This window comes from Cicer arietinum, chromosome 4 (assembly GCF_000331145.2).
Source record: "Cicer arietinum cultivar CDC Frontier isolate Library 1 chromosome 4, Cicar.CDCFrontier_v2.0, whole genome shotgun sequence".
NCBI classification, from domain to species: Eukaryota; Viridiplantae; Streptophyta; class Magnoliopsida; order Fabales; family Fabaceae; genus Cicer; species Cicer arietinum.
This window is the reverse complement of record NC_021163.2, coordinates 44,694,595-44,711,655: the sequence shown is the minus strand read 5'-3', so window position 1 is coordinate 44,711,655 and position 17,061 is coordinate 44,694,595. Positions and strand designations below refer to the sequence as shown.

Below are 17,061 nucleotides of genomic sequence, written 5' to 3'. Positions count from 1 at the left end.
AGACATTAAGAGATTCCCTATTCTTAACGCCCAGTTAACTTAAACGATTTTCAAAAACAAATATTAAGTAACCGAGACATTAAGAGATTCCCCATTCTTAACGCCCAGTTAACTTAAACGATTTTTCACAAACAAACGCACATTAAGTAAACAAGACATTAAGAGATTCCCCATTCTTAATATCCAGTTAACTTAAACGATTTTCACAAACACACATTAAGTAAACAAGACATTAAGAGATTCCCCATTCTTAATCCTCGTTTAACTTAATGGTTTTCAAATTCCACACAAAACAAACTCAAACATACTTTCAACCCACTCTCCACAAAATCCAACCATACACATATCAAATTTCATCAGTATTAATTAAGAACACGTCAAATACGACGAACACAAATCAACACAATCCACCACTCAAACACAACAAGTTTCATTTACTCAAAATCATACATAAATGAGTTTAAATTCATTTTCCACGAAACATTCATCAATATAACCAAAACCTAACTCTAAGATTTTACCCATAAAGCCTTAGATTCATTTTCCCCCAAATCAACACTTCAACCCTAACAAATTCCTTTCCACACAACCACAGATAAGTCCCTAAATGCAAACTAAAAGTTTGGAAGGAGCCCTTACCTTAACGTTAGCGTTAACGTGCGTTTCCTTTTTTTGAAGAAAGGAAGCAAAAAAAAACGAAAATGGAGGATGGAGGGATTTTGGTCGCGCGTTAACAGAGGAAGAAGATGAAATTTTCCTTTTTTTCTTTCCTTTCTCTTTCTTTCCTTTCTTTTTCCTTTCTTCCTTTTTCCTTCTTTCCTTTTTATATCCTTTTCTTTTCTTTTTCCTTCCTTCTAATTTCCTTTCTTTCTTGTTGGGCTAATTCTAAATATTAATGACGAGTAATTCTAAACGGCATCAAAATATCTTTTTGCTCATATAAACTCCAAAATAATATTAACTTTGGCCAAAAAGCCTCCGAGCCAAAATCCAAAATACCAAAAAATACATAATGTATACTTTAAAATTATGGGTCTTACATTAATAGTGACTGGAGGTCTTAATTCTCATATGCAAATCGCATGGAGAATGGTAGTTATAAGGGGTTTTAATTTGATCATGGGAATGAATGAAAGTTTTCTCATTTACAGTTTGTAGATGATACTTTGATCGCAAGAAAAAAGTGTTGGGCTAATGTCGGAAACTCGTCAATTTATCATGAAGGATACTTTGTTTATTTTTGAGTTAATTTCGACTCTCAAGGTAAAAATTCACCAGAGCTTGATGTGGCGGAGGGTAAATATTAATTTTTATTGGTTGGAGGCTGCTCAAGTTCTTATTTGTAAGGATGGAAATACAATTTTTATATATTTAGGTCTTCTTATAAGAGTTAATACGTGTAACATCAAATTTTGGAACCTTGTTGTTAAAAAGTTAAGACAAAGGTTATCATGGTGGAAATCTCGAAATTTATCTATGGGAGAATGTCTTATTATTCTCAAAGATTCATGGTTGTGCTTATTGTCTACTTCCTTTCTTTTTTTCAAGGATAATTCAAATATTATTTCAATTAGTGAATCCATTTCAAGAGGGTCTATGGTTCAAATTTTTGTCTTGTAAATATAAGTTAATAAATGATAAGGTAAGGGGAGGTACTAGCAGAGATTTTCACTACGCGAAAAAACGGATTTTACAGCGCTTTTTTTAAGCCATTTACAGCGCTTTTTCAAAAAAATAAGCGCTGTGGAAACGAGCGCCGTAAATGATACAACAGCGCTTTTAAAAAAGCGCTATAAAACATGTAAATACAACGCGCGCTTGTTATGCACATTTTACAGCGCTTCTTCACAAAAAGCGCTGTAATGTGCACCCCATTATATGAGTTACGGGTGTGCATTTTACAGCGCTTTCTCAAAAAAGCGCTCTAAAATGCACACCCATAACTCATATACGAGTGGGCATATTACAGCGCTTTCTCACAAAAAGCGCTGTAAATTGCCCACCCATAATTTCATATATGGGTGTGCATATTACAGCGCTTTCTCAAAGAAGCGCTGTAAAATGCCCACCCATAATTTCATATTATGGGTCTGCATTTTACAGCGCTTTTCTTGTACATTTTACAGCGCTTTCGCATGAAAGCGCTGTAAAAGGTGCACCATTAAAGCGCTTTAGAACAACATTTTACAGCGCTTTTTAAAAAAAGCGCTGTAAAATGTGTGTGTGTTTTTTTTTAAACGCTGTAAATTAATTATTTGAAATGAAAAGTGCTTTTTAGCTTTTTATGGCACTTTTTTTACCCGGAATAAAGAATATGCTCGACACGTAAGTAATATTCATTTATTTCTTACATATATATATTTATATATATATATATATAAATATATATATGTAAGAAATAAATGAATATTACTTACGTGTCGAGCATATTCTTTATTCCGGGGTGATTGGTGTAATCGCCGTGCACGGGATCCAAATAGTATATCACTTCAGAGACCGCATTGATTGCAAATAGCACCCAATGTGCCCTACAACAACAAAAAATTGGTTAAGCAATTTTGTTTATAGACAACTAATAAATTAAATTCTCATCAATTAAAAAAGATAAAATTACGTACCCTGAATTATATGGTGCCAAGAACAATTTATCACTTTCTTTATTTCTTAAAAACATATCTACAATGTAGTGTTTTACATTGTCTGGATCGAGTTTGAACATCGACATCTTATGCGGAGACAAGAATGAGTATTTATTTGACAGTTTCCTCGTGCACACGACCTTCTCGTACAAAAACCTTCAATGAAAATTTTAAACTAGATTAATTACCAATACATTTAATTAATTACAAATAAATGCAATTAAAAGTATTTTTTACCTTATGTACAAGCTGATTACAGTAACACTCAGCTCCTTATGTTCGAGAAGATCGTACATTTGCTCCTTTTCGAGGTATTCAATATACTCATCTCCAAAGATGTCTTGATTCATTTGTACAATGGGCGAATCGTTGCTGCTGCCCATGTTCCTTTTTATTTGGATGTCAAGACACGCCCCGTATTTACCAAGGCGTGGCTGACTTTTATTAGGAGCAGCAGCAGCAGCGACCGATTTTCCCCGATCCAGATTTTTTGTTGCTGCAAGTTTTGCAGCTTTATTACCCTCCAGCCTTTGTAGTTTGGCAGCCCTATTAACCTCCAATTTTTGAGGTCTGCTGCCTTTTTTTGGCTGTAGGGGTGGTTTATTTATTTGGACCTACAAAAATGAGGTAAAATGTTAGTTTATTGAATCTGAAAAAATAAAAAACCTTAGGCAATAAATGTGACAAACCTTTTCGGGAGATGTAACTGATTTGTCCTTGGGAATCTTTTTTTCGAGGGCAACAAGGTGTGTGGGCCATGCCACGTAACTGCCAATAGCGTCGCTTAAGAACTTCATATCTCCATCGTTGTCCGGTATGGGCAACGGTGCAGTTGGTTCGAAAGCAACCGTAGGCGATACTTTGACATGGCCCGCGGGGATCGGAATATTGTGCAATACTTCTCCCGAAGTATTGTGCAATATTCCTTTTCCCACCTTCCGTTGAGTCGGCGAGGACAAGTATAGGACACATGTAGTGACACCCTACATCAATAGTTAAAACATAAGTACAGTTAATATATAAGTTTGTTTAATACATAAGTAATTACATAAGCAAGTAAGTAGTAAGTAATTAATTACCTCGGGAATACTCTTCAAACCGACGTTGCAACTCCCGGTTTCACTCTCCATTTGTATTTCAGGTTGGAGCTGAACCGGAAGTTGCTTGTCTTTATTCGTATTCACCAAGAGTGCCACTTGCTCCGATAAGATTCTGAGCTTCTCTAATACTTCCTCGTTGGAAGGTTTTTGGCGCTTCTCTTGAGGAAAAAAGCTTTTGGGAGTTACGCCAAATCCTTTCCCCCTCACTCGACCGGAATACTCAGGGACATTAAACACTTTCCCAAGAATGTCCCTGCACGTATCCTTGTTGCCCTCTTGAGTTTCAGAACTTTGTTCAATAGTTTCCTAAAATACATGTAACATTAAAAAGATAAGTTCAATAGCATTTTTAAAATACAATATTAAAAAATATTAAAGTGATAATATACTTACACAAAGTTCTACAACTTTCTTGACATTTTCATTATCAACCACTCCTTCTTTGTTAACACGCGCTTCCTTCCATAAGATATGACGACCCAAGGGTTGATCGGCTTGGGTGTCTTTTCTCTATTCGTTAAAATCATAAACAAAATAATACAAATTAGTTACACACTATAGTTTATAATACAAATTACAAGTGATGTTTAATTACTTACAATTTTTTGTTCAAGGCGTGCATATCCCATACGTGATTTCTTGTATGGGTGTTTTGGGTTGCTTGCCCGTTCGCGATTTGCCTTACTAATATTCTATATAAAAAAAAAATAGCAATTGTGTAAAAATTTAAAATACGCTACGAATATGAATAATAAAACACAAATGCTAATAAATTAATCACTTACGACAAACGCCGGGTCAGAACGTTTGGAAACAAATGCACTCCATTCATCCTTTGATATATAATGTTGATATATCTTTGGAGGTTCAGCATTTGTGTTTCCTTCTCTATCTTTTAGATAGAAATTTGAGAGATGGGATCTAAATCCACGATGGATTTTCCCAGCAACTCTCAAAACATATGACTTTCGTTCCTCATCAAGAACAAAAGTGGTCTGCAATGAAAACAATTATAAGTAATGTATTTTACAGAAAAAAAATTATAAATGACAAAAGAGTAGATCAAAATATTTACTTGAATGTCATTCCAGATGATATCTTTGGCATCCTTCAACGCCTTATCTCTCCAGTTGTCTATTGTTATTGGGACATTTTGACGAACAACAGCCCCAATGTAGCTTACAAACATGGAGCTGTTGGGGTCAACTGGCTGACCACTCTCGTTCCAGCCAACCTAATAAACTCATATAGTAAGTACATGCCCTAAACCCTAAAAAAAGATAAAAAAACACACAGCAAACAGAGTATATATAGTATACCTCAAATTTAATGCCACTGCTCCGTGCTTTAATCACCCTTTGCATGATAGTTGCACCACGTTTGACTTCTTTTTCGTAAGTCTTAGAGGTGCCAACTTCTTCATTTTGAACTTCTAAATCTTTGTTTGTATCCATTTAACTACAACAAGTTCAACATGCACTTTAGTATAACATCAACAAGCTCAACATGGATCATGCATTATTATAAACAAACTCAACATGTATCAGTATATCTTAAAAAAGCTCAACATGCATTCTAATGATTACAAAAATTTAATAACATCAATACCTGAATAATGATGGTTCGAAGAAAGACGAAATGCAAAGAAAAGAGGGTTTGCAGAAAGTTCACAGAAATATGGTTCACAGAAATACGGTTTGAAGAAATACGTAATGAGGGTTACGTATTTCAATGAAAATATATTGTGTGAAATGGGAGAGATGATCTTGGATGGAAATAAGGTTCGAAATGAAGGAGATGATCGTGGAAATAAGGTTCGTAAAGGACGGGATGATAGGGTTTGCAAAAGAAGAGAAGAAATGAAGGTTGAGATGAAGGTTACGTAATGAAGAGGAAACTGAAGAGGTAACTGTTATATATACGTAACACTTTTACAGCGCTTTTTATAAGCCTTTTACAGCGCTTATTTTGTAAAGCGCTCTAAAAGGCTTCTTTAGTTAAATTTTTAAAAGGCTCTTTTACAGCGCTTTTTTCAAATAAGCGCTGTAAAAGACCTCCGTGTGTTATTATGTTATTTGAATGCCTTTTACAGCGCTTTTTTCAAATAAGCGCTGTAAAAGACCTCCGTGTGTTATTATGTTATTTGAATGCCTTTTACAGCGCTTTTTTCAAATAAGCGCTGTAAAAGACCTCCGTGTGTTATTATGTTATATGAATGCCTTTTACAGCGCTTTCACACATAAGCGCTCTAAAAGGCTTCTTTAGTTAAATTTTTAAAAGGCTCTTTTACAGCGCTTTTTTCAAATAAGCGCTGTAAAAGACCTCCGTGTGTTATTATGTTATATGAATGCCTTTTACAGCGCTTTCACACATAAGCGCTCTAAAAGGCTTCTTTAGTTAAATTTTTAAAAGGCTCTTTTACAGCGCTTTTTTCAAATAAGCGCTGTAAAAGACCTCCGTGTGTTATTATGTTATTTGAATGCCTTTTACAGCGCTTTTACACATAAGCGCTCTAAAATGTCTCTTTATGTTAATTTTAAGAGGCTCTTTTACAGCGCTTTTCCCAAATAAGCGCTGTAAAAGACCTCCGTGTGTTATTATGTTATATGAATGTTTTTTAAAGCCTTTTACAGCGCTTTTCCACATAAGCGCTCTAAAATGTCTCTTTATGTTAATTTTAAAAGGCTCTTTTACAGCGCTTTTTCCAAATAAGCGCTGTAAAAGGCCTTATTGTTTTTGTGTTTTGTTATGTTATGTTATTTTTTAAACAAGCTCAACATGCATGCAAAACCCACATAGTAGTAACTGGTCACCACAAAAATCCCTTCCTCTTCACCAAACTCTTCTCCTTTTATGCATCTTCTTCACAAACATCAAAGCTTACTCTTTCACAATTCAATCTCCACCTCAACACCCTTTTTATCTCTTTACATTCTCTTTCCTTCTTAAATCGAAACTTAATTGGTATTCAGGATCATTGCCATGTTGCGAAAAATGGGTTTGTGTCTGGTGTTTTTGGGGATTCCCATGATGCGTACAAGGTGTTTGAAGAAATGGGTTTGTGTCTGATGTTTTTTGGATTCCCATGATGCGTACAAGGTGTTTGAAGAAATGGGTTTGTGTCTGATGTTTTTTGGATTCCCATGATGCGTACAAGGTGTTTGAAGAAATTAGGTGTCTGATGAATATTATTTTTAAAGCTTTTTTACAGCGCTTTGTCAAATAAGCGCTGTAAAATGTCTTTTTTACTCACTTTCAAAAGAGTCGTTTACAGCGCTTTGTGTGAAAAGCGCTGTAAAAGGTATAAAACACTCATTATTTTATTTTTAAAAGGATCTTTTACAGCGCTTTTTAAGATAAGCGCTGTAAAATGTCTCTTTATTTTATTTTTGTGTTTGGTTTATTTGGGTTGGGATGACATTAAAAACATTTTTATCATTGTTTATTGGATTAAAAATATTGTTATCATTGTCTTTATCACAATACTTTAGGAGATGATGAATTATTAGAAATGAGTATTCTGAAGAATCTATATATATATATGCACTGAGCAAAAGAGAATCTCTCTATTCAGTTCAGTTCAGTTCATGTAAATTACTAATTTATATTCAGTTCAGTTCATGTAAATCAAGCTAAATATAAAACACTCATTGTTACATGAACTTGGTATAAAACACTCAAATCAAGCTAAATATAAGCAGAAAATAAATTAATCAGAAAATAAATTAATCAGAACTTAGTATAAAACACTCAATTCAGATTACATGCATATTTACAATAACACAGTTCAGATTACATGCATAGCTTATATAAAACAATTAAACATATATATACATTAAGATGCCCTTCTTCTTTTCCTGGTGACATTCACATTTGTTTGTCCATTTACAATACGAAACGATGGATTAATCCAAATTCCCTCATCATGATCATCTCTAAGATATAAACCATCATCAGTTGAATCAATTTCATGTGGTTGTTGTGATGTTGCAAATAAAAGATCATTACCAACATCTTCATCATTATTGTTATCATCACTTATTTTATTGGTCGATAGGACAACAGACCATTTATCATTAGAAGGATCAGTGACATAAAACACTTGTTGAGCTTGCGACGCTAAAATAAAAGGCTCGTCTTTGTATCCCACCCTATTAAAATCGACAAGCAAGAATCCTGACTCATCAATCCGAACGCCATTATTATTATCGACCCACTTGCAACCAAATATGGGAACACGAAACATTGTGTAGTCTAACTCCCATATGCGCTCGATAACCCCAAAATATGATAGATTTGCATATATTGGGTTTTTGTCTTTTGCACTTGAGACATGCATCGCTTCAGCTACGAGAGTGACTCCACTATTTTGCATAGTGGTCTGATCATCTTGTTCTTTGGTATAAAATGTGTAGCCGTTAATAACATAACCAGTGTAAGAAAAGACATGTAAGCTCGGACCATTTGCTAGCCACCTCAATCTATTTGAAATTGATCCGGGGTCTATATCAAATTTTGACATTATGTGATTTTTTAACCATGTTACAAAACTTCGATTGTGCTCTCGAGTTATCCAATTTTGATTCCTATTCATGTTCAAACGAGATAACTGATCAATGTGTATTGTAACATACGGTTGAACCTCATCATCATTGTGCAGAACATACAATTGTGCCTGCTCCCATTCTGTCCTTGATATAGTCAGTAGTCTCCTTCCAGTTATCCCTTCTCCTGATAGTCTTCCCGAATGACGAGACATGGGAAGCCCTATGGATTCAACATTGGACAGATATTCAGTACAAAATTCAGCAGCCTCTTCAACAATGTATCGTTCAGCAATACAACCTTCTGGTCGACTTCTACTTTTTACGTACCCTTTTAATATTTTCATATATCGTTCTATCGGATACATCCATCTCATATAAGCTGGCCCACAAAGTTGTGTCTCCTTAACCAGATGAACAGTAAGGTGAACCATTATATCAAAAAACGATGGTGGGAAATACATTTCAAGCTCACACAAAGTAACAACAATTTCCCTCTGCAATGTCGGTAATTTCTGAGGGTCGATCACTTTACTACAAATTTCCCTGAAGAAGAAACATAATCTAGTTAAGGCTAGTCGAACTTTTTCAGGTAAAATGGAACGTATACCTATTGGTAGCAAATGCTCCATTATAATATGACAATCATGGGTCTTCAAACCTTTTAACTTGAGGTCTTTCATACAAACCAAATTTTTAATGTTCGAAGAGTATCCTTCTGGAACTTTAACTTCGTGTAGAAATTTACATAAAACAATTTTTTCCTTTCTAGATAGAGTATGAGCGGCTGGAGGTAGATATGTGCGATTTCCTTTCTTTACTGGAGCCAGTTCATTTCTTATTCCCATATCGACCAAGTCCAATCTTGCATTGACGCCATCTTTAGACTTTCCTGGAACATTGAGTAACGTACCAATAACACTTTCAAATACATTTTTTTCAATATGCATCACATCGAGGAAATGTCTTACATACAATGACTTCCAATATGGCAATTCAAAGAAAATTGACTTTTTCTTCCACCCAGTTTTCACCAGCTCTCCCGCAAAAGGTTTGCCAAATTTATTGGTCAAACCTTGTACTTTTTCAAGTATTTGATATCCAGTCGGTGCTAAAGGAGCTTTACCTTCCTCTGATTTTCCATTGAATGCATTTCTCCACCCACGATACTGATGACTATAAGGTAAAAATCTACGATGTCCAAGAAACACATTCTTCTTACAATGTTTCAACCGCATCCAATTTGTACTCTCTTCACATATAGGACATGCACACTGACCTTTAATGCTATATCCTGATAAATTACCATATGCTGGAAAATCATTAATTATGCCGAACAACATAACCCTTAAATTGAAACATTCTTTCTTATACCCATCATAAACTTCCACACCTGTCTCCCACATACTTTTTAAATTTTCGATTAGAGGAGTCAAGTATACGTCGATATCATTCCCCGGTTGTTTGGGTCCAGAAATTAACAGAGACAACATCATAAACTTACGCTTCATACATAACCATGGAGGTAGGTTATATATTACCAAAATCACAGGCCACGTGCTATGTGAGATGCTTTGAAGACCATGTGGATTCATTCCATCAGTAGAAAGTGCAAGTCTTAGATTTCTTGACTCTATCCCGAATTCAGGATACTCGTGATCAATTTTTGCCCATTGTGGGGAATCTGCAGGGTGTCGAAACATTCCATCTCTAATTCTTTCATCTGCATGCCATGTCAAGTGTTTTGAATCTTCTTCACTGCGATACATGCGCCTAAATCTTGGTATTATAGGAAAATACCACACGACTTTTGCTGGAGTAGATTCTTTCTTCTTATATCGAGAGACATTGCATTTCGGACACGCCTTAAGTAGTTCATATTCGTTTCGAAATAAAATGCAATCGTTAGGACACGCATGAATCCTTTCGTAACTCATTCCAATAGAACACAAAATCCGTTTAGCCTCGTAGGTTCGACTGGGAAGTTCATTATCATCTGGCAACATATCTTTTATGAGTGTTAATAATTCCGTAAAGCTTTTATCAGACCATCCATTACTCGCTTTTAAGTTGTACAACTTTAATATCGCTGACAGTCTTGTGAATTTAGTACAACCATTATATAATTCTTTCTCTGCATCACTCAACAAACTTTCAAACATTTTAGGACAATCTCGAAGATCTTCTTCAACTGCTTTTGCAATCTCATCAACTCGGTCCGGCTCATATGTATCTGTATCGAAGTCAGTTGAAGCATATGTCGAACTATTCTCAAAATTAATGTTTCCTTTTTTTTTTCTCACCATGTCTTATCCAACATGTGTAGCTTTGATCAATTCCATTACATACTAGATGTCCTTCTAATTCATCTTCTCTAACACGTTTTCCAAAACAACATTTTAAACAAGGACAAACTACTCTATTTGGATCTTTTGCATTCTTCACTGCAAACTCAACAAACTCCTTCACTCCAATTTCATACTCTTTTGACAATCGATTGGCTGAAATCCATTTCCTATCCATATTATACCACCTATATAAATGCAGTAACAAAAATAATAAGCTTTCAAAACATATCAACAAGTTTCAAAAAGAAACCAATATCAACTAACAATTTCAAAACAGAACAGATCATGTGGTATGAGTTTTTGACAATTTTTGACAATTTCAAAACAGAACAGATCATGTGGTATGAGTTTTTGACAATTTTTGACAATTTCAAAACATAACAGATCATGTGTAAAAAATACCTTAGACAACGTAGATGGCCGCACAGTACGTAGAGGATATTAGGGTTCCCAACGTATATAATTATTTGAAAGATGTAGAGGATATGAGGGTTTCCAACGTATATAATTATTTGAAAGATGTATTTTACAGCGCTTGTGAAAAACGCGCTGTAATAGGTAGTTAAATTCAATGAAAGCGCATGTGTTTTACAGCGCTTGTGAAAAAGCGTTGTAATAGGTAGTTAAATTCAATGTAAGCGCATGTGTTTTACAGCGCTTGTGAAAAAAGCGCTGTAATAAGTAGTTAAATTCAATGAAAGCGGATGTGTTTTACAGCGCTTGTGAAAAAAGCGCTGTAATAAGTAGTTAAATTCAATGAAAGCGGATGTGTTTTACAGCGCTTGTGAAAAAAGCGTTGTAATAGGTAGTTAAATTCAATGAAAGCGCATGTGTTTTACAGCGCTTGTGAAAAAAGCGCTGTAATAGGTAGTTAAATTCAATGAAAGCGCATGTGTTTTACAGCGCTTGTGAAAAAAGCGCTGTAACTGATTCACGATAGCGCTTCCTTTTACAGCGCTTTTTTGACAAGCGCTGTAAAAGCCTTATAACGTGATGCGCAAACGTTATATGACCTACTACAGCGCTTGTTTTACAGCGCTTTACATCAAAAGCGATGTAATAGGTTCCGTTATTTTTAAAATATAATTACAACAGCGCTTGTGTTTAGCAAGCGCTGTAAAATGGGCGATGTTAAATGTCATTTCTGACGTAGTGTTTATATGGTAGAAAGATATTCAAAAGGTGGCCAATGGATATACAAGTGATCAGGTTAATTGGTTTTTTAAAAATCTAGTTAAGATGGTTGGTAATGGAAGAAATATGTCTTTTTGGCATGAACCTTGGTAAGGGGCTATGGTTTTATGGTCTTTTTTAGTAGGTTATATAATGTGATAACTTAAAGGCGATTATAAAACCATGATTTGACATGCCAAAAAAAATATGGTCATTATTGCAGTTTTGTAACATTTTTATTTTTTTATTTGTGTGTGGAAGTAATAATTTCATAACTTTGACCTAAAATTAGTTCAATGACTTACCTCTTCATTTATGTCCTAAGTTTTCTGCCTTACCACAATTGTGATGTTTGTGCCTATGTATGATACCATTATTATGAGTTCGATGACTTACTCTTTTTTGTTTATGTTTGACGTTGCGATGAAATATAATTGTGCCATAAGAAGCAACTTCTTAGAGTCTAGAAGGCATCTCTGGAATTATCTTGAAGATTTTAATGTTTATTATTATCAGTTTCATCTGAACTCTCATAACTAGAAAAAATTCACGCTCTGATAGGCAAGACAAGATTGAAAATACCGTGTATTGATTTTTGAAAAGACAATATATCTTGTAAAATTATTTGACTAAAGTAACGACGTTATGTTTTAAAATGTCTAATATTGATACAAATTTCATTTATGTGATTTTACTAGTAATTTAATTTAGAGAATTATCCCCGTTATGTGTTGGATATCTTAAACCAAATCTGATAAATTTTTAAAAATCCAATATTTTAATGCACTATAAATTTAATTAATTTTTAAATAAATATTAATTATATTTATTTTCGGTCTAGAGTGTCACATTCCACATAAACTCGTATGTTAAGTAGTTCGAACATACTCACCCATAAATAATAACGAATTGTGATACATTGATCTAATTTTACTTTGTATTGGTTCAGGTTAAACAAGTTTGATCAACATACCATAAAAAAATAAATTAATTTTTTAAATAAAAATCTGAAAAAACCACTATTATAAAATACACTATTAGAACAGTTAAAAATATATGTCTGCCGATAATCTTATGTTTTGTTCCGCTGATATATATCTTAGATTGATTTGTTGTCGCATACAGGTCAAATACAATTGATAAAATGTAAATAGAGGTAATAATTTGAATCGTTTCGCAAGGACTTCTGACAAAATAATAATAATAACCGAATTGAGAGTTAAAATTAAAAAGGGGTTTAACAGATGAGCATAACGATTAATCCACTTATTCGAGTTTCAGACCTATCACAGATTATATCAATGAGTTTAATTTCTAATTTGTGATTCTATTCTTATTTAACTATAGAATTGATCAAACAAGCGTAATCAATCCTATGTGAATTTGGTTTTTTTTTTTTTTTGGATTAAGCATCACAATCATCAAAATATTACAATTAACGATCAAGCGTTGCAAAATTATAATTCAATTAAATTAATAACCGAAACCGAATTCTGTCAAATAAATTTAATCGATCCTATTGAAATTCAATTTAAGCAATCAAAATATCAATATAATCAAATTAACAAAAATATAATCATGAATCGAAATTGACAGTGTAACATAAATCTCAAGATGTTGATGAAACTCTAAACTCGTGGATTAATCTTATAAAATTAGTCTTCCATGAAATTAAAATAAAAATTATTTATTTCTTGTAGCAATCTAAATCCTAATATTTCTTCTGTAGAAAAGAAACAAAACTGTCAATATATAGTACTCGATATTGGGCTTTAGGGTTTAAAAAACAAGTTACTCACTATTTAAAATTATTACAACCGTCCAGATTAGGAAATCTATAATTTAGGCTCAATAAAGTTTGGAATTGGATTTTTATTCCAAAACAAAGGTTTTAGCTCTGACATTTAACTTTCCAAGGCCTGTTCGTATGCGCCAATCCGATATCTAGAACATACATTATGGCCTACAGAGCGAACAAGAGTCAAAATGCAAATAATAAAATTATATTTCAAATTCAAACCAAAGTTTAGAAACAAGCTAAAAATATTATTCTAAGTTATAAAGAGCTTTTAAAATACCAAACTAAAAAGATAGAAACATGTGTCCAAATGTTATGATCAAATTCCTCCACACTTAAACTTTTGCACTCCGAACAAAACAATGAATGTGATTCCAAATATTCTTATGAATGCAAAGTGGTGAGAGAAAAAAAAATTATTTTTAGCTTAAGGCAATCATGAATAGTTTTTTTATCACAATCAAGGCAAACAAGAGGACAAGTTAACTAAAGAATGCATCATACGTGATAGAGTCCTCCCAGGACATAAAATTCTCTCAAAGTATTTACACTCAAAGTGTTTGGGCTATTGTTTACACTCAAAGCACATCATGAAAGCTAGCACTACCATAGGCTTGACAAGCCTCTATGATCTATATTTGAAACACATGCACATAATGATTAAAAGATCTTTATTCAGGTTGTAACATGGCCAAGGTAAGGGTGAGATAATCCTAAGAAGACTATGGCTGAAAATCAAATAAGATAAAGGAGTAATGATTAAGACAGAAAAACAACATTAAGAAGTAACTCAACAAAACATCATTGACTTTTATTTTCACACTCTCTGCTCACAAAACAACCATTTTTCCTCATATTTTTGTTTTCTTTCTTTTTCTTTTTTTTTTCTCTTTTATTTTTCATAACCCTTAAATTTAAACAAACAAGTTGAGTACCCTACACTTATTTAAGGAAAGACTCCTTTATCCCCCAAGATTTGGTCAATTCAATGTTTTTCACTTTTAGGCTTGTAATGAGCTATATAACAAAGAATGACATAATTAGGCTCAAAGGAGCTTAAACAAATGGATAATTGTATGGTAGACTTATTTGGCTAGTGGCTTAATCAAGAAACAAATGTCTAGATCTTTTCAATAGGTGCATGCAAACAAGAGTCAAGTCAAGTTCTGGTGTAACTAGCAATCATGAGTGAGATAACACACAAGAAAGAAAAGATAGAAAAATGTATTTCATTCATAATAAGGCTCAAAATCTCACAAAGGTTAATGACATATCACAAATGATCGATACACAATTTAGCATTTTAATCCATATTATTTTACCAAGAATGCAAAGATACTATCCAATCATGTCATTCCAAACAAACTCTCAACATTTACAACCATAAAATTTGATGAAAAAACATGTAGTGCAATGTTCATTTTTATTAATTTTTTATTTATTTTTTGAGTTTTTTTTATTTTTTATTATTTTTTTTAATTTGTTTGAAATATAACAATAAAAATCCTAAAACTAATAAAATCCTAAATAATACCCCCACACTTAAATTACACATTGTCCTCAATGAAAGTAACAAGTATAAAATAAGAGTAAGGAAATGGAGCTCTCTGTTCAAACTTTAGTATAGGCAGACTTTTCCAAGGTGAGTTCTTTTATGGTAGCATCTTCAAGCATAGAGCTCTCATGGAATAGCTTGAGGCGTTGTCCATTTACTTTGAACACTTTTTAGGTGTCTTCACTTTTTATTTCCACTGCACCATGAGGAAAAATTTTAGTAACAACAAAAGGGCCAATCCACTTCGATCAAAGTTTCCTAACCATAATTTTCAGATGGGAGTTGAACAATAAAACTTTTTGGCCAATGGAAAATTCTTTCCTAGAAATCATCTTATCATGAAAGTACTTAGTTTTCTCCTTATAGATCCGAGAGTTCTCATAAGCTTCAAGTCTAAGCTCTTCAAGTTGTTGCAATTGAAGTTTTCTCTCAAAACCTGCTTTCTCCATCTCAAGGTTACAACTCTTGACCGCCCAATAAGCACAATGCTCTATTAGCCCAAAAAGCTTCTTCATGTCGATGGCTCATGTCTTTCCTGTTTGGCTGCACCATCTTTTCTGAGATCTGTTTGATTTCCCTGTTTGAGATTTCAGTTTGTCTATTAGTCTGGGGATGATAAATGATAAAGTGTAAAAACTATGTGTACAACCCCATACTTTCGAAGAAAAGCATCCATGGTGCGGTTGCAAAAATGAGTGTCTTGACCACTTATGATGGCTCGGGGTATTCCAAACCTTCAAAAAATATTTGATCTGATAAAACTTGTGTAAGACTCATAATTTTAAAGTATACTTTATGTATTTTAGTGTATTTTGGTATTGAACTCGGAGGCTTTTTAGCCAAAGTTATTAATATTTTGGAGTTTATATGACCAAAAAGATATTTCGATCTGATGAAATGTAGGGACTTCGCTAATTTGACAAAATCGATTTGCCAATCGATTTGGAAAGTTACAGGGGCTCAACTATTTATAAAATTGATTTCCCAATCGATTTGGGAAGTTACAGGGGCTCAACTATTTATAAAATCGATTTCCCAATCGATTTGGCAAGTTACAGGGGCTCAACTATTTAAGAAAATCGATTTCCCAATAGATTTCCCAATCGATTGATGCAGACCCAGAATACAGATTTCACTGAAAACCTTTACGAAAATCGATTTCCCAATCGATTTGCTCAGTAGAAATTTTTATTCTGAGTCATACCATCGATTGCCCAAATTGATTCATCAATGGATTGGTCGGTTGACTCGTTACTTGATTGATTGAAAACCTTATTTGATTTCATTTTACTTGGCAAATATTATATGGACGTTTAGCATATGGAAAATCCTTTTAAGGTGCATACTTAGTTGAAATGTTATTTTGTGCATTTAAAAACTTAAATGTTATGTGTTAACTGTTAATTTCGGTTGGTGACCCTTTACAACTATTGTGGAAATCTGGGCTTTGCCCTCAGATGAGAGCCAGGACGATCCTACCGGTTCGTACCCTACAGATGGGAATGTAGATGGGAATGCTTGACTGGAGCTATGTTAAGAGGATCTCACGGGGCGCGTGGAGATCACTCAGGGTGTATAGCTATAGTTTTTTGTAGAATGATCAGATTAGGATGACATAGAGGGAACATATGTCTTTCTTTTGGATTACGTTATTTTGAACTGGAAAACTGTACCTTTACTAATATTGTCAGTATGACATCTTATTTGAATGGGTTCCATGTATCATTTGTTGTTGTGTAAATACTTTGGATTCATATTTTGAGAAACTTTTCCGCTGCTTGTAAATTATAATGACTCAATTATTTATCCAAAGGTATTACCTTATTTAATTCTCTGATTTATCTTAATTTCTTTTGGAAAAAAAATGCACCCTCGCTTTGAAAATCGGGGTGTTACAACCTGCA

General features: G+C 33.6%; 1 non-coding gene across 1 annotated transcript; it reads right to left on the bottom strand.

Annotated features, from left to right (window-relative positions):
- Positions 1-1,878: 1,878 nt before the first annotated feature.
- On the bottom strand, positions 1,879-2,006 carry LOC113784183 (small nucleolar RNA SNORA69). The gene has a single exon (XR_003470201.1). It is a non-coding gene; the product is annotated as a small nucleolar RNA SNORA69 (small nucleolar RNA).
- Between the last annotated feature and the right edge of the window lie 15,055 nt (positions 2,007-17,061).